Source organism: Bos indicus, chromosome 13 (genome assembly GCF_029378745.1).
Source record: "Bos indicus isolate NIAB-ARS_2022 breed Sahiwal x Tharparkar chromosome 13, NIAB-ARS_B.indTharparkar_mat_pri_1.0, whole genome shotgun sequence".
NCBI lineage: Eukaryota > Metazoa > Chordata > Mammalia > Artiodactyla > Bovidae > Bos > Bos indicus.
The window spans coordinates 28417417-28439530 of NC_091772.1; the positions used below are offsets into that span (position 1 = coordinate 28417417).

The 22114-nt window shown below is 41.0% G+C and overlaps 1 protein-coding gene across 12 annotated transcripts in view; it reads right to left on the reverse strand.

The window, feature by feature from the left end:
* Positions 1-22114, reverse strand: part of FRMD4A (FERM domain containing 4A) — a 750010-nt gene that overhangs the window by 33470 nt on the left and 694426 nt on the right. The gene's annotated exons all lie outside the window — the stretch shown is intronic.

Sequence of the window (22114 nt, forward strand, 5' to 3'; positions counted from 1 at the left end):
ACACAGCTTGAGGGATCTTAGTTCTCCCACTAGGGATTGAAATTGCACCCTTGATAACGAAAGCACAGAGTCCTAACCACTGGGCTGCCAGGGAATTCCTGAGCCAGTCATTTTAATACATAGTTTTAATTTCTTTCAATTTAAAGTGTTTATTTTTTTCTTAGTACAAAGATAATGCATGTTTATCATAAAAATCTGACAATGTAGACAGGTATAAAAATAATCCATAAGCTAGTCACCCAGAGGTAACCACCAATAAGCATTTTCTTTTGGTCTTTTTAGCTAAGCACATATAGTTAAAAAATAAAATGAGATTTTTATTGTAGTTTTTGAATGCAAGACTGAATCATGAGCAAATTCCCTCCTAATAAAAGTTATCCCTATTTTTACATGCAGCATAGAAATATCTGCTTGCTGATTCAAATAGCAGCCTGCTAGATAGGAAACCATTGTGTAAGGCAAACTGTAAACCAAACAAAAGGAAAATAAGCTGAAATGCCAACTGGAGAGATTTACGTTAGATCAGAAGAATCGTTTCTGGGCTGCAATGTTTGGACTCTGAAATAGGTTTCCCGCAGTGAAGCTATTATACCTTTTCTACCTGGATGGTTACACAAGGCACTTTGACTCCCTGGGAAAGGAAACGTTGCTTATTACTTTGCTTCTTGTGCCATGGAGAGCAAAATCTTAGAAATGGATTGGTGTGCCTTCAAGGGGCCCCTGTCATGAGATCTGCAACAGCATCAAACGACATCGAATACCTAGAGATTCATCTAGTGAAAGGTGGACGGATCTCCACAATGAAAAGTAGAATACTCTGATGAGAAAAACAAGACCTCAAACAAGATAGGGAAGTACTCTGGTCATGGACTGGAGGCTTGGTGTTGTAATGATGTCAATTCTTCAGGAACTAAACCAGTGAATCACTGTAATCCCAATAAAAATCCCAGCAGGATTTGCTGTAGGGAGGGGTGGGAACTATATTTCCTTAGGAAGCATTTTGGGACGATTCAGTGAATGGAAGACAGATTTGAGAATAATCCAAAAGGAATTCTCAAGAGTCAACTGTTCTGTTACTTCCAGTGGTTAAAGAAGGTGTCTCAGAATCAATACTAGAAAAAAAAGACTTCCATGCTTTTACACTAAAAACCCTGCGATGCTCCAATCAGTCCCATATATATCTGATTCTTCTTTCTTCTTTAGGCTCTGAGCAGGTGTCTCCATGTTCCCTCAATTACCAGGCACCTAGGTTCTTATAACCTTAATCCTCAAGAATTTTCAATGTTTAGGTACACTTTGACTCCATTTTAGGCTTCCCCTACCCCCTACTCCATTCTAACTTGAAACAGAGAATTTCCATCACTGCAGGAATGGACCATTTTTGTCTCCATACTGGCTAATACATATTAGCTTGAATAAACAAATACTGTTGTCAATCATATGCTTCAGTTCAGTTCAGTCACTCAGTCGTGTCCAACTCTTTGTGACCCCATGAATCGCAGCATGCTATAATTAAGTTGTATCTCATCTTGGTAAAGAAATCTAGTCCCTGTAAGTGGTTTCTTTATAGAATCAGCCTTCCAAGCTTTTAATCATTTTTGAAGCTCTTTCCTGGATTTCATCATGCTTCAGTTAGTTGCATGTTTCCAAATTCAACAGTAAATGCAAATGAAAACTTGACCCTCACAAAGTGTCTATGACCGCGTCTCTCTCAGATTCTAAATCCATATGGTGTGCTAATGTAACACATGGCTGGACACTACTGCAGGCTCCGCTTTCTGAAATGCTTCAGGTTTTCTACCCCCATAAGTCAATTACCCCCAGTTTATTAGTCCTGAACTATATCCAGTCTATATCCATCTAACATAACACAGCTATTAAAAAACCATTTTGAATCTTAATTTCATTCTTTTAGCCATAGTCACCAACCACAGGTGAAGACACAGGAAAATTTAATGAGCTAAGCTCTATTTCATCATTGAAAGGATTAATAAGAATATAAAATAATACTGGAAGGAAGTCAGACTTTAGATTTAAAAAACAGACCTGGGGAAACTTGGGTCCAAGAAGATTAAAGGATTTCTAGCACAAATGAAACATTCATTGTTTTCCCTCTCACCTCTACCTAACCTCTCAATAGGAAATGATGATTTATGAAGTCTAATCTAAGAATGAATTATATTTAAAGGATGGGAAAAATCACAACATTAAACTCTGGGTGGTAAAGCACAGTGTTTCTGGATGATCTGACCTCTAGTTATGAGATTAGTTAAGCTTTGGTTTTGAGCTCATTCAGTTCAGTTCAGTCGCTCAGTTGTGTCCGACTCTTTGTGACTCCATGAATTGCAGCACACCAGGCCTCGCTGTCCATTACCAACCCCTGGAGTTCACTCAAACTCACGTCCATCAAGTCGGTGATGCCATCCAGCCATCTCATCCTCTGTCATTGCCTTTTCCTCCTGTCCCCAATCCCTCCCAGCATCAGAGTCTTTTCCAATGAGTCACCTCTTCACATGAGGTGGCCAAAGTACTGGAGTTTCAGCTTTAGCATCATTCCTTCCAAAGAACACCCAGGGCTGATCTCCTTTAGAATGGACTGGCTGGATCTCCTTGCAGTCCAAGGGACTCTCAAGAGTCTTCTCCAACACCACAGTTCAAAGGCATCAATTATTCGGTGCTCAGCTTTCTCCACAGTCCAACTCTCACATCCATACATGACCACTGGAAAAACTATAGCCTTGACTAGACGGACCTTTGTTGGCAAAGTAATGTCTCTGCTTTTGAATATGCTGTCTAGGTTGGTCATAACTTTCCTTCCAAGGAGTAAGCGTCTTTTAATTTCATGGCTGCAGTCACCATCTGCAGGGATTTTGGAGGCCAAAAAAATAAAGTCTGACACTGTTTCCACTGTTTCCCCATCTATTTGCCATGAAGTGATGGGACCAGATGCCATGATCTTAGTTTTCTGAATGTTGAGCTTTAAGCCAACATTTTCACTCTCCTCTTTCACTTTCATCAAGAGGCTTTTTAGTTCCTCTTCACTTTCTGCCATAAGGGTGCTGTCATCTGCATATCTGAGATTATTGATATTTCACCTGGCAATCTTGATTCCAGCTTGTGCTTCTTCCAGCCCAGCATTTCTCATGATGTACTCTGCATATAAGTTAAATAAGCAGGGTGACAATATACAGCCTTGACGTGCTCCTTTTCCTATTTGGAACCAGTCTGTTGTTCCATGTCCAGATCAAACTGTTGCTTCCTGATCTGTATACAAATTTCTCAAGAGGCAGGTCAGGTGGTCTGGTATTCCCATCTCTTTCAGAATTTTCCACAGTTTATTGTGATCCACACAGTCAAAGGCTTTGGTATAATCAATAAAGCAGAAATAGATGTTTTTCTGGAACTCTCTTGCTTTTTCGATGATCCAGTGGATGTTGGCAATTTGAGCTCATTAGCACTACCTAAATTATTATTATTTACAATAATTAGCCTAAATAATTCCTAAAATGTGAACATCAACATTTTAGAAATCAGTGAACTAAACTGGACAGGAATCAGCAAATTTAATTCAAATGACCAATATATCTACTACTGTGGCCAAAAATCTCTTAGAAGAAATGCGATAACCCTCATAGTCCACAGAAGAGTTGAGAATGCAGTACTCAGGTGCTATCTCAAAAATGATCTTGGTTTGCTTCCAAGGCAAACCATTCAACATCACAGTAATCCAACTCTATGCCCCAACCACTAATGCCAAAAAGCTGTATTTGAATGGTTCTATGAAGATTTACAGTACCTTCTAGAACTAACACCAAAAAAAGATGTCCTTTTCATCACAGGCAATTGGAATGCAAAAGTAGGAGGTCAAGAGATACCTGGAGTAATAAGCAAGTTTATCCTTGGAATACAAAATGAAGTAGGGCAAAGGCTAAAGGAGTTTTGCCAGAGCACACACTGGTCATAGCAAACACCCTCTTCCAACAACACAAGAGATGACTCTACACACGGACATCACCAGATGGGCAATGCCGAAGTTCGACTGGTCATATTCTTTGCAGCTGAAGATAGAGAAGCTCTATACAGTCAGCAAAAACAAGACCGGGAGCTGACTGTGGTTGAGACCATCAGCTCCTTATTGCAAAATTCAGGCTTAAATTGAAGAAAGTAGGGAAAACCACTAGGCCAATTCAGGTATGACCTAAATCAAATCCCTGATGTCTATTCAGTGGAAGTGACAAGTAGATTCAAGGAATTAAATCTAGTAGATGGAGTGTCTGAAGAACAGGAATCTGTGACCAAAACCATCTCAAAGAAAAAGAAATGTAAGAAGGCAACATGGTTGTCTGAGGAGGGCTTACAAATAGCTGAGAAAAGAAGAGAAGCAAAAGGCAAAGGAGAAAGGGAAAGATTTACCTAGTTCTAGAGAATAGCAAGGAGAGATAAGAAAGCCTTCCTCAGAGAACAATGCAAAGAAATAGAGGGAAAAAATAGAATGGGAAAGACTAGAGATCTCTTCAAGAAAATCAGAGATACCAAGGGAACATTTCATGGAAAAATGTGCACAATAAAGGACAAAAATGGTGAGGACCTAACAGAAGCAGAAGATTAAGAAGAGGTGGCAAGAATACACAGAACTATACAAAACAGCTCTTAATGACCCAGATAACCATGATGGTGTCATCATTGTCTACAGCCAGACATCCTGGAGTGTAAAGTCAAGTGGGCCTTAGGAGCATCACTATGAACAAAGCTAGTGGAGGCGATGGAATTCCAGTTGAGTTATTTAAAATCCTAAAAGTTTATGCTGTTAGTAAAGTGCTGTACTCAATATACCAGCAAATTTGAAAAACTCAGCAGTGGCCACAGGACTGGAAAGGTCAGTTTTCATTCCAATCCCAAAGAAAGGCAATGCCAAAGGATGTTCAGACTACCACACAATTGCACTCATTTCACATGCTAGCAAGGTAATGCTCAAAATCCTTCAAGCTAGGCTTCAGCAGTACATGAACTGAGAACTTCCAGATGGACAAGCTGGATTTAGAAAAGGCAGAGGAACCAGAGACCAAATAACCAACATTCGTTGGATCACAGAAAAAGCAAGGGAATTCCAGAAAAACATCCACTTCTGCTTCATTGACTACGCTAAAGCCTTTGACTGTGTGGATCACAACAAACCGTGGAAAATTCTTCAGGAAATGGGAATACTAAGGCAATGGCACCCCACTCCAGTACTCTTGCCTGGAAAATCCCATGGACGGAGGAGCCTGGTGGGCTGCAGTCCATGGTGTCGCGAAGAGTCGGATACGACTGAGCAACTTCACTTTCACTTTTCACTTTCATGCATTGGAGAAGAAAACGGCAACCCACTCCAGTGTTCTTGCCTGGAGAATTCCAGGAACGGGGGAGCCTGATGGGCTGCCATCTATGGGGTCGCACAGAGTCGGACAGGACTGAAGCGACTTAGCAGCAGCAGCAGCAGCAGCCCACCTTATCTGCTCCCTGAGAAAGCTGTGTGCAGGTCAAGAAGCAACAGTTAGAACCGGACATGGAACAACGGACTGGTTCCAAATTGGGAAGAAAGTACATCCAGGCTCTATATTGTCACCTTGCTTATTTAACTTTTATGCAGAGTGCATCATGTGAAATGTAAGGCTGGATGAATCACAGGCTGGAATCAAGATTGATGGGAGAAATATCAACAACCTCAAATATGCAGATGATACCACTCTAATGGCGGAAAGCAAAGAGAAACTAAAGAGCCTCTTGATGAGGGTGAAAGAGGAGAGAAAAAGCTACCTTAAAACTCAATATTCAGAAAACTAAGATGATGGCATCTGGTACCATCACTTCATGGAAAATAGATAGGGAAAAAGTGGAAACTATGGCAGATTTTATTTTCCTAGTCTCCAAAATCACCATGGACAGTAACTGCAGTCACAAAATTAAAAGGCACTTGCTCCTTGGAAGAAAAGCTATGACAAACCTAGACCATGTATTCAAAAGCAGAGACACCATTTTGCTGACAAATGTCCATGTAGTCAAAGCTATGGTTTTTCCAGTAGTCATGTATGGATGTGAGAGTTGGACCGTAAAGAAAGCTGAGTGTCAAAGAATTAATGCTTTTGAACTGTGGTGCTTGAGAAGACTCTTGAGAGTTCCTTGGATCGCAAGGAAATCAAATGAGTCAATCTTAAAGGAAATCAACCCTGAATATTCATTGGAAGGACTGATGCTAAAGCTGAAGCTCTAATACTTTGGCCATGTGATGCAAAGAGCTGACTCACTGGAAAAGACCCTGATGCTGGGAAAGATTGAGGGCAGGAGGAGAAGGGGGCGACAGAGGATGAGATAGTTGGATGGCATCACTGACTCAATGGATATGAGTTTGAGTAAACTGGGAGATAGTGACAGGGAAGCCTGGCGTGCTGCAGTCCATGGGGTCGCAGAGTCGGACATGACTTAGCAACTGAACAACAACCTAATAATTAGCCTAAATACCAAGCTCATATAAGATAGAGTGGTGGTTCAAGAGCTGTCTCCATATTGGGCACCACTAACACTTGGCTGGCACTGTTTCAACCTTTAATTTTGAAGTTGCTTCAGTAGGAATATGGTGCCAGACACCAAGTTAAATCTTAACAAAGTAAATGAGCTGGTTGGCCTAGACATGCAGAGTGTTATTATCATGGTAACTGGATGGTGAGGAGAGGGTAAAATGATCTGTATTCTAAACCACGCACTAGATGAGTGACCTTGGGCAAGTGACCTGCCCTCTTCAATCTGCTGAAAAGACTAATGAGAGGACTTCCCTGGTGATCCAGTGGTTAAGACTCTGCACTCCCAAAGCAGGAGGCCTGAGTTTGATCCCTGGTTGGAGAACTAAGATTCCTCACGCCATGTGTGCTGTGTCTGACTCTTTGCGACCCTATGGACTGTAGCCTGCCAGGCTCCTCTGTCCATGGGATTTCCCAGGCAAGTATACTGGAGTGCACTGTCATTTCCTTCTCCAGGGGATCTTCCCTCCACATGCCATGTGGTGTGGTCAATAAATAAATAAAAGGATGTCTATAAAATAGACTAATGAGATCACACACTTTGAGCATTTAGCTTGTATCCAGGGTAGACTTGAGTGAGTGCTCATACTCACATGGGTACACACGGGTAGAATCAGAAAGAGAGAGATGATTGAAATGACTTTCTCGCCCCTGCTCCAGGAGGCCATCTGCCAAGGAAAAGAAGCGCTCTGTGCCACCACTGGGGCTCCAAAGCTCATCTTTAGAAGAAGCGAAAGAGGTCTGGACACTTCAAATTCTGTTTCTTGAGCCCCTGGGTTTGTAGTTACGCTTTTTAGGGTGTATGAGGGTGGGATGGGGGTCAAGGAAGTTCAGCAGGTCCTGGGCTCCCTACTCCACCATTCTCTAGCTAAGGCAGCTCTGCAACTGGGGTTCCTGTCACAACACATTTGAAAAAGAGAGGTTCCCAGTGCCTCTCTTTCTGAAAAGGAAATGCACCATCTGGGCAAGCGTGCTGAGTTCTTACAGCTGCTCATTCCTGGAGCTTATGGGATCTGAGTCTATGGGGCTCTTACTGCAACCAGGCAAATATGGCAACCATGGGGGGAGGCAGCCGAGTGTCCAGTGTCAGCACCAAAGAAAGAAACTCAAGGGCATCAGAAGAAGGAGCCCCAAGTGCTCTATGATGTTGATGTTGTTACCCTTCAGACATCCCTGCAAGGCAGGTGTGGCATCTAAAAGGTAGAATAGCCAGACAGCTAGAAACTGGGAGGCAGACATTCACTCTTCATCCTCTCAAGTGACAGAACAGAATGAATCCAGGGGAGAAACACAATCAGAAGAGCCTCAGGGGCTCAGGGCAATGAGCGTCTTACCAACTAAAAGCACATCTGGAAGGATTCTAAGCACAGAAATAATTTTCAATCAGCACCTACACATGGTGAATGGTATAAAAGTTCTCGGTTACTACAATTTATCCATTTCCAGGTATGTGAACACACACATGCCTTTTCACAGGCAGCACAAATCCAAGGTTATACGTTCAGACCCTTAGAAATGAACAAGATGGGAATCTGCTATTTTTGAGAGCAGCTGTGAAGGATAAAAGACATCTGGATTTCCAACATAGTTCAGTTCAGTTCAGTCACTCAGTCGTGTCTGACTCTTTGCGAGCCCATGGACTGCAGCCCACCAGGCCTCCCTGTCCATCACCAACACCTGGCATTTACTCAAACTCATGTCCATTGAGTTGGTGATGCCATCCAACCATCTCATCCTCTGTCGTCCCCTTCTCCTCCTGCCTTCAATCTTTCCCAGCATCAGGGTCTTTTCAAATGAGTCAGTTCTTCACATCAGATGGCCAAAGTATTAGAGTTTCAGCTTCAACATCAGTCCTTCCAATGAATATTCAGGACTGATTTCCTTTAGGATGGACTGGTTGGATCTTCTTGCAGTCCAAGGGACTCAAGAGTCTTCTCCAACATCACAGTTCAAAAGTATCAATTCTCAATGCTCAGCTTTCTTTATAGTCTAACTCTCACATCCATACATGACTACTGGAAAAACCATAGCTTTGACTAGATGGACCTTTGTTGGCAAAGTAATGTCTCTGCTTTTTAATATGCTAAGTTCGTCATAACTTTTCTTCCAAGGAGCAAGCGTCTTTTAATTTCATGGCTGCAGTCACTATCTGCAGTGATTTTGGAGCCCAAGAAAATAAAGTCAGCCACTGTTTCCCCTGTTTCTCCATCTATGTGCCATGGAGTGATGGGACAGGATGCCATGACTTTAGCTTTCTGAATGTTGAGTTTTAAGCCAACTTTTTCATTCTCCTCTTTCACTTTCATCAAGAAGCTCTTTAGTTCTTCTTTACTTTCTGCCATAATGGTGGTGTCATCTACATATCTGAGGTTATTGATATTTCTCCCAGCAATCTTGATTCCAGCTTGTGCTTCTTCCAGTCCAGCGTTTCTCATGATGTACTCTGCATATAAGTTAAATAAGCAGGGTGACAATATACAGTCTTGATGTACTCCTTTTCCTATTTGGAACCAGTCAGTTGTTCCATGTCCAGTTCTAACTGTTGCTTCCTGACCTGCATACAGACTTCTCAAGAGGCAGATCAGGTGGTATGATATTCCCATCTCTTTCAGAATTTTCCACAGTTTGTTGTGATCCACACAGTCAAAGGCTTTGGCGTAGTCAAAGAAGCAGAAGTAGATGCTTTTCTGGAACTCTCTTGCTTTTTCAATGATCCAGTGAATTTGGCAATTTGATTTCTGGTTCCTTTGCCTTTTCTAATCCAGCTTGAACATCTGGAAGTTCATGGTTCATGTACTGTTGAAGCCTGGCTTGGAGAATTTTGAGCATTACTTTACTAGCGTGTGAGACGAGTGCAGTTGTGCGGTAGTCTGAGCATTCTTTGGCATTGCCTTTCTTTGGGATTGGAATGAAAACTGACCTTTTCCAGTCCTGTGGCCACTGCTGAGTTTTCCAAATTTGCTGGCATATTGAGTACAGCACTTTCACAGCATTATCTTTTAGGATTTGAAAGAGCTCAATTGGAATTACATCACCTCCACTAGCTTTCTTTGTAGTAATGCTTCCTAAGGCCCACTTGACTTCACATTCCAGGATGTCTGGCTCTAAGTGAGTGATCACACCATCATGATTATCTGGGTCATGAAGATTTTTTTGTGCAGTTCTTCTGTGTATTCTTGCCACCTCTTCTTAATATCTTCTGCTTCTGTTAGGTCCATACGATTTCTGCCCTTTATTGTACCCATCTTTGCATGAAATGTTCTCTTGGTATCTCTAATTTTCTCGAAGACATCTCTAGTTTTTCCCATTCTATTGTCTTCCTTTATTTCTTTGCATTGGTCACTGAGGAAGGTTTTCTTATCTCTCCTTGCTATTCTTTGGAAATCTGCATTCAAATGGGCATATCTTTCCTTTTTTCCTTTGCCTTTCACTTCTCTTCTTTTCACTGCTATTTGTAAGGCCTCCTCAGACAACCACTTTGCCTTTTTGCATTTTTTTTTCTTGGGGATCGTCTTGTTTCCTGCCTCCTGTACTGTGTCATGAATCTCCATCCATAGTTCTTCAGGCACTCTATCAGATTTAATCCCTTGAATCTATTTCTCACTTCTGTTGTATAATCATAAGGGATTTGGTTTGGGTCATACCTAAATTGTCTAGTGGTTTTCCCTACTTTCTTTACTTGAAGTCTGAATTTGACAATAAGGAGTTCATGATCTGAGCCACAGTAAGTTCCCAGTCTTGTTTTTGCTGACTGTCTAGAGCTTCTTCATCTTTGGCTGCAAAGAATATAATCAATCTGATTTCAGTATTGACCATGTAGTGATGTCCATGTATAGAGTCATTTCTTGTGTTTTTGGAAGAGGGTGTTTGCTATAACCAATGTGTTGTCTTGGCAAAACTCTATTAGCCTTTGCCCTGCCCCATTCTGTACTCCAAGGCCAAATTTGCCTGTTACTCCATGTTTTTCTTGACTTCCTGCTTTCGCATTCCAGTCCCCTATAATGAAAAGGACATCTTTTTGGGTGTTAGTTCTAGAAGGTCTTGTTGGTCTTCGTGGTATCAGATCTCGAGTTGTAAGAACTTCCCACGTGGCTCAGTGTTGAACCAATGCAGGAGATGCGGGTTTGATCCCTGGGTTGGGAATACTCCCCTGGAGTAGGAAATGGCAACCCACTCCAGTATCCTTGTCTGGAAAATTCCATGGACAGAGGAGTCTGGCAGGCTATACTCCATGGAGTCACAACTGAGCACACACACACACTTGGGTTGTTAACCTCTCAGAACCATGATGTCTCCAACTAGAAAGTGACCAACTAACTAACCCCCAAGATTTCTCCAAACTCAAAGAATCTGGTACTTCAGACACTACTGACCAGGGGATTTTTGTGGAAACTAACACCTGTGACTGGTGATTTGTTATGTAAGTGAATATTTAAACACTGCATACGTCTCTGGTAAATAAGCTGTTAATAAACGACTTACTGAGGCAGTTCCCTCTCACCTCTAGGAGTCATTTTTACAAATTTTACAAAAGAAACCTTACATACGGTATCATCTTCCTCCTCTTTTCTTTCTCATCCCTGCCTCTAGAACAGACAAACATCGTGGCAGCTCTGGTCCCTCTCCCAGCTATTGCTACAAAGTGCTTCACATCAAAAGGAAATGTCTAATTATCGACCAGCACCTAAAGGACTGACCTCTGCCTCTTATCAAAAGACCAAAGCAAATAACTGTAGACTTGAACACTGTTTAATCTGAGCTGTGTTTGGGGTTCATGATATATGAAGATGGACAGCAATTTCCTGGAGCCAGAAGAGTGATATTTCAAAATGTATAGACTGACAAACACTAGCCAAGTGCTACTTGGAAAGGGCTGTCCAGAAATAATCAATTGATGTAGTAACCCTGGGAAAAATAGGAGTGATTATGAATATTTGTGAAAGATCTAAGTAGCACATAAATACTTTGTTATTGGTGTCAAATCTTCGAGCAGCACGAAGGTTATAAGGATAGAGTGCTGTGAATACACCTTGAGAAACTTCTACAGGTCTTGTAGCCTCTGGAGGCAGAATACTACTGTCCAGCAGTTTAGAGTTAACAAGTCTAGGCTTGTGTCCCGGCTCCTGTGACTTACTTGCTGTGAGGACTCGGCAATGTTACATGACCTCTCTCAATCTGTCACCTCCCTTATACTGTGAGAACGAAAGCAGGACTTCTTCAAAAGCTGGGATGATCAAAGGAGACAGTGCTGGCAAGGTGTTTAGACCAGAGCTCAGACCACCACAGGCACTACCTCAATATTTCTGGTTACCTGTATTAAACCATCTCACTGACTTTTGTTAGGGGTTGGCACCCCGATTCTGAGGAGCCTCAGAATGTAAAGAGGAAGAACAGTGAACAGGCAGGAAACACAGAAAGCTAGTGGAAGGTCCACACGCAGGAAGCATGGGAGAAAAAAGGGAACGGGGAGATTTTTACAGAACCCCTAACAGGAGCTTCCCACATATTCTACTTCATTTCATTCTCACAAAAACATTAACCCCATTTCCATAGAAGTGGTCACCAGGACTCAAGGAGGCAGAGCTGGGATTCCAGCTTCCTGTTTGGTCTTTTTCATCCTAAGGATGGAAATACCACGACGGGAGGAACTTTGTCTTGCTGTAACATTGTTGGCATGCAGTCCTATCTGTCTTTGCAAGCCCAGACAGACTCTTTCTGCAGGATGTATGGAGGAACATACAGGCAGAAAGGAGGAGGAGGAGCCGATGGGTCCTTCCAATGCACCAATGAAGCAACAGAAGTCTCTGAAGCACCGCCTGTGTACACAGTGGGGGCAGGAGACAGGGAGACAGGTAACCGGATGTAAGCCCAGCCCTCAGAGAGCCTTGGGTTTGGCCACAAAAAACTATCTAGCAGGAGGAAGGAAATATACCATGCACCTGAATAGGAGAGGTGGTGGCAGCGGTGTAAGGAGTGAGCCTACATCCCAGGGCCAATTAGATAATTAGCCTGCAGGGCTGATGATGTCCCTAAGTCTAGTCTGAGGAGGCTGAGTCTCCCTATGGTCCACGGCCAGGAAGACCAGCATCAGATCAGTTCTCTGGAAAACCTTTCGTCTTACTCACTGCCTAGTCAACATCTGTTTGAGCCCAGATTGAAAATATCTTTTGTCTTTGGCTATCAGATGATCATATTTCAATCCACATCCTTTATAGAAATCAGTCATTCATCAACTGGCCAGTGAAGGGGAGGAAAAGATCTGACCTCTAAGAAGACAACTGCTAACCAAACACAGCCAGGAGAATTTAATGATGTGCTTAAGATCCGAGAGTGACTTTCAACGGGCTTTGGGAGATCTCTGGAGTGAACTCATGGATGCTAGGGCTGTTGTTGGCAGGGATATGGAGAAAACTTGTTCTGCCACCTCTGGAGAAACCGCATCTAGGACTTTCCAGAGGTTCCAGCTGGGGAACTCCAGTTGTCGCCCAATGGGCAGCTGGTTCCCTGGGGCAGGATGTGAGGAGAAGGCCAACTCACACAAACAGCAGCTCCCTGCCCCGCCAGCAAATGGGAAGGATGTGCTCATCGGGCTGAGATGGAGAATGGGCTCCAATCTTTCAAAAGACCCTGGGCTACTCCGCACCGGATATGAGAATGCATCCTCTTGAAGAGAATGTTGTCAGGAACCAGGCTCATCTGTTTTTACACATATGGAATTCTGATGACCTCAGGAGACAGAAGGGGTGCTTTCCTCTCTGAAAGCAGGGGGAAATTTGAAACAAACAGTCCCCCAAAGAAGAAAGAAATCCGTTGTCCTAAAAGTAAGGGAAGGAAATGACCATCTCTCTGTTTAGACTTTTAGGAAGAAAAAAAAAAAAGAAGGAAGAAGGCATATTCCCAGCAGATCTATAAAAGCTGTAAGGAAAAGTTTTGGCAGATACCCCAGGAATAAATATGAGGGAAAGGTCTGAACCCTTCTTTATGATGAGAGATATTTATTTGCCTCACAAATCCTCAATTATGAATTTCTTACAGAAAAGATGTCCTAAGAGAACATGGGAAATAGAGCCACCTGGCAGATTTCAGGATAAATGTGTGATCTCTGGAAAGCGTCTCAGGGAATGAAATGTGATTTTTTGTAATGTGAAAAGTTCATGCTCGGAAAACTTTTCATTAGAGTCAGAAATTTTAAAAATAAAATAGTTCATGTTAAAGAGTATTGAAATGGGAGCACTTTGAAAATAAACACCTTTTGGTGGCAGCTAAGAGTCTCTGGGACTCAGAAAAAAAAAAAAAAAAAGGACTCACTGACACTCTTAGCAAAGGGTGAAGAGTACAAAGATAATTAAAAAGAAAAATAGAGGAAGGAGGAGAGAGAGAATTGAGCAACTTATTTAAAAAATTAACAGCATCTCAAAAGAAACCTGGAGTAGCAATACTCATACCAGACAAAATAAACTTTAAAAAATAAAACACTGTTACAAGAGACAAGGAAGGACACTACCTAATGATCAAGGGATCAATCCAAGAAGATATGATTGTAAATATCTGTGCACTCAACATGGGAGCACCTCAATATATAAGGCAAATGCTAACAGTCATAAAAGGGGAAATCTACAGTAACACGATAATAATGGGGGACTCTAACACCCCATTTACACCAAAGAACAGATCAACCAGACAGAAAATAAGGAAGCACAAGCCTTAAATGACACATTAGACCAGGTAGACTCAATTGCTATCTATAGGATATTCCATCAAAAACCAGTAGGATACACTTTCTTTTCAAGTGTGCGTGGAACACTCTCCAGCATAGATCACATCTTGGATCACAAATCAAGCCTTGGTAAATTTAAGAAAACTGAAAACATATCCAGCATCTTTTTAGATTACAGCCCTATGAGAGTAGAAATCAATTACAGAAAAAAACTGAAAAAAACCACAAACACATGGAAGCTGAAGAATATGCTACTAAATAACCAAGAGATCACTTTAGAAGTCAGAGAGGAAATAAAAAATACTTAGAAACAAATGATAAGGAAAACACAACAACCCAAAATCTATGGGATGCAGCAAAAGCAGTTCTAAAAGTAAAATTTACAGCAATACAATCCTACCTCAAAATACAAAAAAATCTTAAATAAACAACCTAACTTTACAGATGACACCACCCTTACGCCAGAAAGTGAAGAGGAACTAAAAAGCCTCTTGATGAAACTGAAAGTGGAGAGTGAAAAAGTTGGCTTAAGCCAACAAGTTCAACATTCAGAAAACAAAGATCATGGCATCTGGTCCCATCACTTCATGGCAAATAGATGGGGAAACAGTGGAAACAGTGTCAGACTTTATTTTTTTGGGTTCCAAAATCACTGCAGATGGTGACTGCAGACATGAAATTAAAAGACGCTTACTCTTTGGAAGGAAAGTTATGACCATCCTAGATAGCATATTGAAAAGCAGAGACATTACTTTGTCAACAAAGGTCCGTCTAGTCAAGGCTATGGTTTTTCCAGTGGTCATGTATGGATGTGAGAGTTGGACTGTGAAGAAAGCTGAGAGCTGAAGAATCGATGCTTTTGAATTGTGGTGTTGGAGAAGACTCTTGAGAGTCCCTTGGACTGCAAGGAGATCCAACCAGTCCATTCTAAAGGAGATCAGCCCTGGGATTTTTTGGAAGGATTGATGCTAAAGCTGAAACTCCAGTACTTTGGCCACCTCATGTGAAGAGTTGACTCATTGGAAAAGATTCTGAAGCTGGGAGGGATTGGGGGCAGGAGGAGAAGGGGATGACAGAGGATGAGATGGCTGGATGGCGTCACTGACTGGATGGACGTGAGTCTGAGTGAACTGCGGGAGTTGGTGATGGACAGGGAGGCCAGGCGTGCTGCGATTCATGGGGTCGCAAAAAGTTGAACACGACTGAGCAACTGAACTGAACTGAACTTTACACCTAAAGCAACTAGTAAAAGAACCCCTGCCCCGCAAAAAAACCAAAACAAAACCCAAAGTTAACAGAAGGAAAGAAATGATAAAGATCAGAGCAGAAATAAATGAAATAGAAATGAAGAAAACAATAGCAAAGATCAATAAAACTGAATGCTGGCTCTTTGAGAAGATAAACAAAATTGATAAATCTTTAGCCAGACTTATCAAGATAAAAAGGGAGAGGACTCAAGGCAATTAAATTAGAAATGAAAAAAGAGAAGCCACAACAGACAGCACAGAAATACAAAGGATTGTAAGAGAAGATTCCACTACAAACAACTGTATGCCAATAAAATGGACACTCTGGAAGAAATGAACAAATTCTTAAAGAAGTACAACCTTCCAAGACTGAGCCAGGAAGAAACAGAAAATATGAACAGACCAATCACAAGTAATGAAATTGAAACTAATTAAAAATCTTCCGACAAAAGTCCAGTACTAGATAGCTTCACAGGCGAATTCTATCAAACATTTAGAGAAGAGTTAATACCTATCCTTCTCAAACTCTTCCAAAAAATTGCAGGCAGAGAAACACTCCCAAGATCATTCTAGGAAGCCACCATCACCAGATACCAAAACCAGACAAAGATATCATAAAAAAGAATATTACAGGCCAATATCACTGATGAACATAGATGCAAAAATCCTCAATAAAATATTAGCAAACTGAATGCAAAAATACATTTAAAGCACTACACACCATGATCAAGTGGAATTTATCCCAGGGATGCAAGGATTCTTCAATATCTGCAAATTAATCAGTGTGATACATCACATTAACAAACTAAAGAATAAAAACCACATGATCATTTCAATAGATGCAGAAAAAGCTTTTGACAAAATTCTACACTTAATTTATGATAAAAATTCTCCAGAAAGTAAGCATAGGGGGAACCTACCTCAACATAATAAAGGCCATATACAACAAACCCACAGCAAACATTATTCTCACTGGTAAAAACTGAAAGCATTTCCTCTAAGATCAGAAACAAGACAGGAGTGTCCACTCTCACCACTATTATTCAACATAGTCTTGGGAGTCCTAGCTATAGTAACCAGAGAATAAAAAGAAATCAAAGGAATCCAAATTGGAAAAGAAGTAACTGTCACTGTTTGTAGATGACCTAATACTACACATAGAAAATCCTAAAGATGCTGCCAGAAAACTACTAGAGCTCATCAATAAATTCAGTAAGGTCATCAGTTCAGTTCAGTTCAGTCGCTCAGTTGTGTTCGACTCTTTGAGACCCCATGAATCTCAGCACACCAGGCCTCCCTGTCCATCACCAACTCCCGGAGTTGACTCAAACTCATGTCCAGCCTTTGACTATGTGGATCACAATAAACTGTGGAAAATTCTGAAAGAGACTGGAAACCAGACCACCTGACCTGCCTCTTGAGAAACCTATATGCAGGTCAGGAAGCAACAGTTAGAACGGGACATGGAACAACAGACTGGTTCCAAATAAGAAAAGGAGTACGTCAAGGCTGTATATTGTTACCCTGCTTATTTAACTTCTATGCAGAGTACATCATGAGAAATGCTGGGCTGGAAGAAGCACAAGCTGGAATCAAGATTGCCGGGAGAAATATCAATAACCTTAGATATGCAGATGACACCACCCTTATGGCAGAAAGTGAAGAGGAACTAAAAAGCCTCTTGATGAAAGTGAAAGAGGACAGTGAAAAAGTTGGCTTAAAGCTCAACATTCAGAAAATTAAGATCATGGCATCCGGTCCTATCACTTCATGGGAAATAGGTGGGGAAACAGTGGAAACAGTAAAGTCATAGGATACAAAATTAAAACAGAAGGGTGAAATTTAATTCTAAGCTTTACCAAATCCCCAAACCTACATATAACTTAATCATTCTTCCTTCCCTCTAATTTCAATGGAAGAGGTGTTACAACTTTTATCTAAAGGCAATGCTTACATGTGCTCTGACATTTTTTTCTTTTGCAGTGATTTATTTTCTAGATCATACTTTATTTCCTTCTCTTGAATTCTTCTTTTCATTAGTTAGACATTCTCTAGTTTTCTATTTTAAAAATGAATCTTCCTGATTCAATCTTGCTTTCTGTTTCAATTAGCTTAATACCACTCTCCATTCTTCACAGCCAAACTCTGCCTTCAAATATTTCTTCACCTCCCATTGACAATTCAGTCCTGCACTCCCTACTCCAAAACTCCTTTGGCCAAGGTTGCTCTATTGCTCACCTCTTAAAAACCCACCCACCTCCTTTGGATAGCCTAAAAATTTCACTCCTTGTTTCTATTTTTAAGAATGTTACTTGAGATCTCAAAAATAAATATGACTAGAAAAAAAATTAATACAGACATCTCTTGCATTCTTATATACTAACTACAAAAGATCAAAAAGAGAAATTAAGGAAACAATCTCATTATCATTGCAATGAAAAGGGTAAAATACTTAGGAAAAAACCTACATAAGTACTGATGTATGGCAGAAACCAACACAATATTGTAAAGCACTTATCCTTTGATTAAAAAAATAAATAAACTTACCTAAGAAGGCAAAATATCTGTATGCAGAAAACCATGATACACAGATGAGAGAAATCAAAGATGACACAAACAGATGGAGAGATATACCATGTTCTTGGACTGAAAGAATCAATATTGTGAAAATGACTATACTCCCCAAAGCAATCTATAGATTCAATCCAGTTCAGTTCAGTTCACTCACTCAGTCATGTCCGACTCTTTGTGACCCCATGAATCGCAGCACACCAGGCCTCCCTGTCCATCACCAACTCCCGGAGTTCACCCAGACTCACGTCCATCGAGTCAGTGGTGCCATCCAGCCATCTCATCCTCTGTCGTCCCCTTCTCCTCCTGCCCCCAATCCCTCCCAGCATCAGAGTCTTTTCCAATGAGTCAACTCTTCGCATGAGGTGGCCGAAGTACTGGAGTTTCAGCTTTAGCATCATTCCTTCCAAAGAAATCCCAGGGCTGATCTCCTTCAGAATGGACTGGTTGGATCTCCTTGCAGTCCAAGGGACTCTCAAGAGTCTTCTCCAACACCACAGTTCAAAAGCATCAATTCTTCGGTGCTCAGTCTTCTTCACAGTCCAACTCTCACATCCATACATGACCACTGGAAAAACCATAGCCTTGACTAGACGGACCTTTGTTGGCAAAGTAATGTCTCTGCTTTTCAATATGCTATCTAGGTTGGTCATAACTTTCCTTCCAAGGAGTAAGTCTTTTAATTTCATGGCTGCAGTCACCATCTGCAGGGATTTTGGACCCCCCCAAAATAAAGTCTGACACTGTTTCCACTTTTTCCCCATCTATTTCCCATGAAGTGATGGGACCAGATGCCATGATCTTTGTTTTCTGTATGTGGAGCTTTAAGCCAACTTTTTCTCTTTCCACTTTCACTTTCATCAAGAGGCTTTTTAACTCCTCTTCACTTTCTGCCATAAGGGTGGTGTCATCTGCATATCTGAGGTTATTGAGATTTCTCCTGGCAATCTTGATTCGAGCTTGTGCTTCTTCCAGTCCAGCGTTTCTCATGATGTACTCTGCATAGAAGTTAAATAAGCAGGGTGACAATATACAGCCTTGACGTACTCCTTTTCCTATTTGGAACCAGTCTGTTGTTGCATGTCCAGTTCTAACTGTTGCTTCCCGACCTGCATACAGATTTCTCAAGAGGCAGATCAGGTGGTCTGGTATTCCCATCTCTTTCAGAATTTTCCACAGTTTATTGTGATCCACACAGTCAAAGGCTTTGGCATAGTCAATAAAGCAGAAATAGATGTTTTTCTGGAACTCTCTTCCTTTTTCCATGATCCAGCGGATGTTGGCAATTTGATCTCTTGTTCCTCTGCCTTTTCTAAAACCAGCTTGAACATCAGGAAGTTCACGGTTCACGTATTGCTGAAGCCTGGCTTGGAGAATTTTGAGCATTACTTTACTAGCGTGAGAGATGAGTGCAATTGTGCAGTAGTTTGAGCATTCTTTGGCATTGCCTTTCTTTGGGACTGTAATGAAAACTGACCTTTTGCAGTCTTGTGGCCACTGCTGAGTTTTCCAAATTTGCTGGCAATCCCTGTCAGATTACCAATGGCATTTTTCACAGAACTAGAACAGAAAATGTTACAATTTGTACAGAAACACAGAAGACCCTGAATAGCCAAAGCAATCTTAAGAAAGAAAAAAAATGGAGCTGAAGGAAATCAGGCTCCTTGACTTCAGACTATACTAGAAGTAATCAACACAGTATGGTAACTGGCACAAAAGCAGAAATATAGACCAATGGAACAGAATAGAAGGCCCAGAGGAAGTTCACACACCTTTGGTCACCTAATCTATGACACAGGAGGCAAGAATATACAATGGAGAAAAGACAGCTTCTTAGTCAATGAATGGTGCTGGGAAAACTGGACAGCTACATGCAAAACAATGAAATTAGAATACACCCTAACACCATACACAAAAATAAACTCAAAATGCATTAAAGACCTAAATGTAAGGCCAGACTCTACAAAACTCTTAAGAGGAAAACATAGGCAGAACATTCTTTGACATAAATCACAGCAGGATCTTTCTTGACCCACCTCCTAGAGTAATGAAAATAAAAACAAAAATTAACAAATGGGACCTAATTAAACTTAAAAGCTTTTGCATAGCAAAGGAAACCATAAACAACATAAAAAGACAACACTCAGAATGGGAGAAAATGTTTGCAAACAAGGCGATGAACAAAGGATTAATCTCCCAAATATACAAACAGCTCATGCAGCTCAATAGAAAAAAAAGAAAAAAATTAAAAAATGGGAAGAGGACCTAAATAGACATTTCTTTGAAGAAGACAAACAGATGGTCAATAAACACATGGAAAGATGCTCAATATCACTAATTATTAGCGAAGTGCAAATCAAAACTATAATGGGGTTTTACTGACACCCATCACATGGGCTTCCTGGTGGCTCAGATGGTAAAGAGTCTGCCTGCAGTATGGGAGACCTGGGTTCGATCCCTGGATTGGGAAGATCCTCTGGTGAAGGAAATGGCAACCCACTCTAGTATTCTTGCCTGGAAAATCCCATGGATGGAGGAGCCTTGCAGGTACAGTCCATGGGGTCGCAAAGAGTTGGACACAACTGAGCAAACATATCCATCCAAAGAACACATGCATGTACATACATAATCTGAGCTAAAAACCAAATTCAGGAAAGTTGTAAGATACAAGTTCAACATTAAAAAAAAAATCACACCCATCCTAATGGCCATCATTAAAAAAAAGTCTACAAACAATAAATGTTGGAGAGAGTGTAGAGAAAAGGGATCCTTGTACTGCTATTAGGAATATAAATTGATACAGCCACTATGGAGGTTCCTTAAACAAATAAAAAACAAACTACCATATAATCCAGCAATCCCATTCTTGGGCATATACCCAGAGAAAACCATAATTTCAAAAGACACATGTACCCCAATATTCACTGCAGTTCTATTAGCACTGTTTACAACAGCCAGGACATGGAAGAAACCTAAATGTCCATCAAAAGAGGATAAAGAAGATGTGGTACATATATAAATGGAATATTACTCAGCCATAAAAAGGAATGAAGTTGGGTCATTTGTAGAGACGTGGATGGACCCAGAGACTCATATGGAGTGAAGTCGGAAAGAGAAAAACAAATAATATTAATGCATATATGTGGAGTCTAGGAAAATGATACAAATGATCTTATTTGCAAAACAGAAATAGAGACACAGATGTAGAGAACAAACGTATGGACACTTAGCGGGGAAAAGAGGGGTGGGATGAATTGGGAGATTGGGATCAATCAATCAGTATCACTACTGATAGTAGGTATAAAATGGATAACTAATGAGAACCTACTGTGTGAGTCAAGGAACTCTACTCAGTGCTCTGTGGTGATGTAAATGGGAAGAAAAGTCCAAACAAAGAGGATATGTGTACATGTATAGCTGATTCATTTTGCTGTACAGGAGAAACTAACAAGACACTGTAAAGCAGCTATACTTCAATAAAAATTAATAAAAATTTGGCAGCATCTGGTAAAGTACCCAGTTGAAACTACTGTTATGAGTTAACTTACATGGTTTCTATTTCTTATATTGTGAAATACGAGGGCTTATTCTTCTGTCTCCAAAATTCTGATTTGATGGCAATATTGAGAAGGCTGGTCTCAATAAATGGGAAGAGTGCAAAAAGCCTATGGGTGGGGACAGTGATTTCTTTATCACTGTTTAAAATTCCGTCAGTTTCAAAGTCATTCACTTAGGCTATAGATGATCATTCTGTCCTGGTTTTCTTTAGGAGGCAAATATTCCTTTACACAGGAGGGCAGAAATATATCAGTATAAATGGCTTTCATGGTTTTGTTTTTTTTCTTAACCCCCTGATGAGAAAGCAGAAAAGGACAACCATGCTGTCTTCTCAGTATTTTGACTCAGGCCTGTCCTGCACAAGCCACGGCCAGAAACATCTATTCCACAGAGATTTCACAGCCCTCACCAGTTACACAGTCCTGTATAAACACACCCTGGCAGAAGGTGAGCCCTCTGGCAGTCCT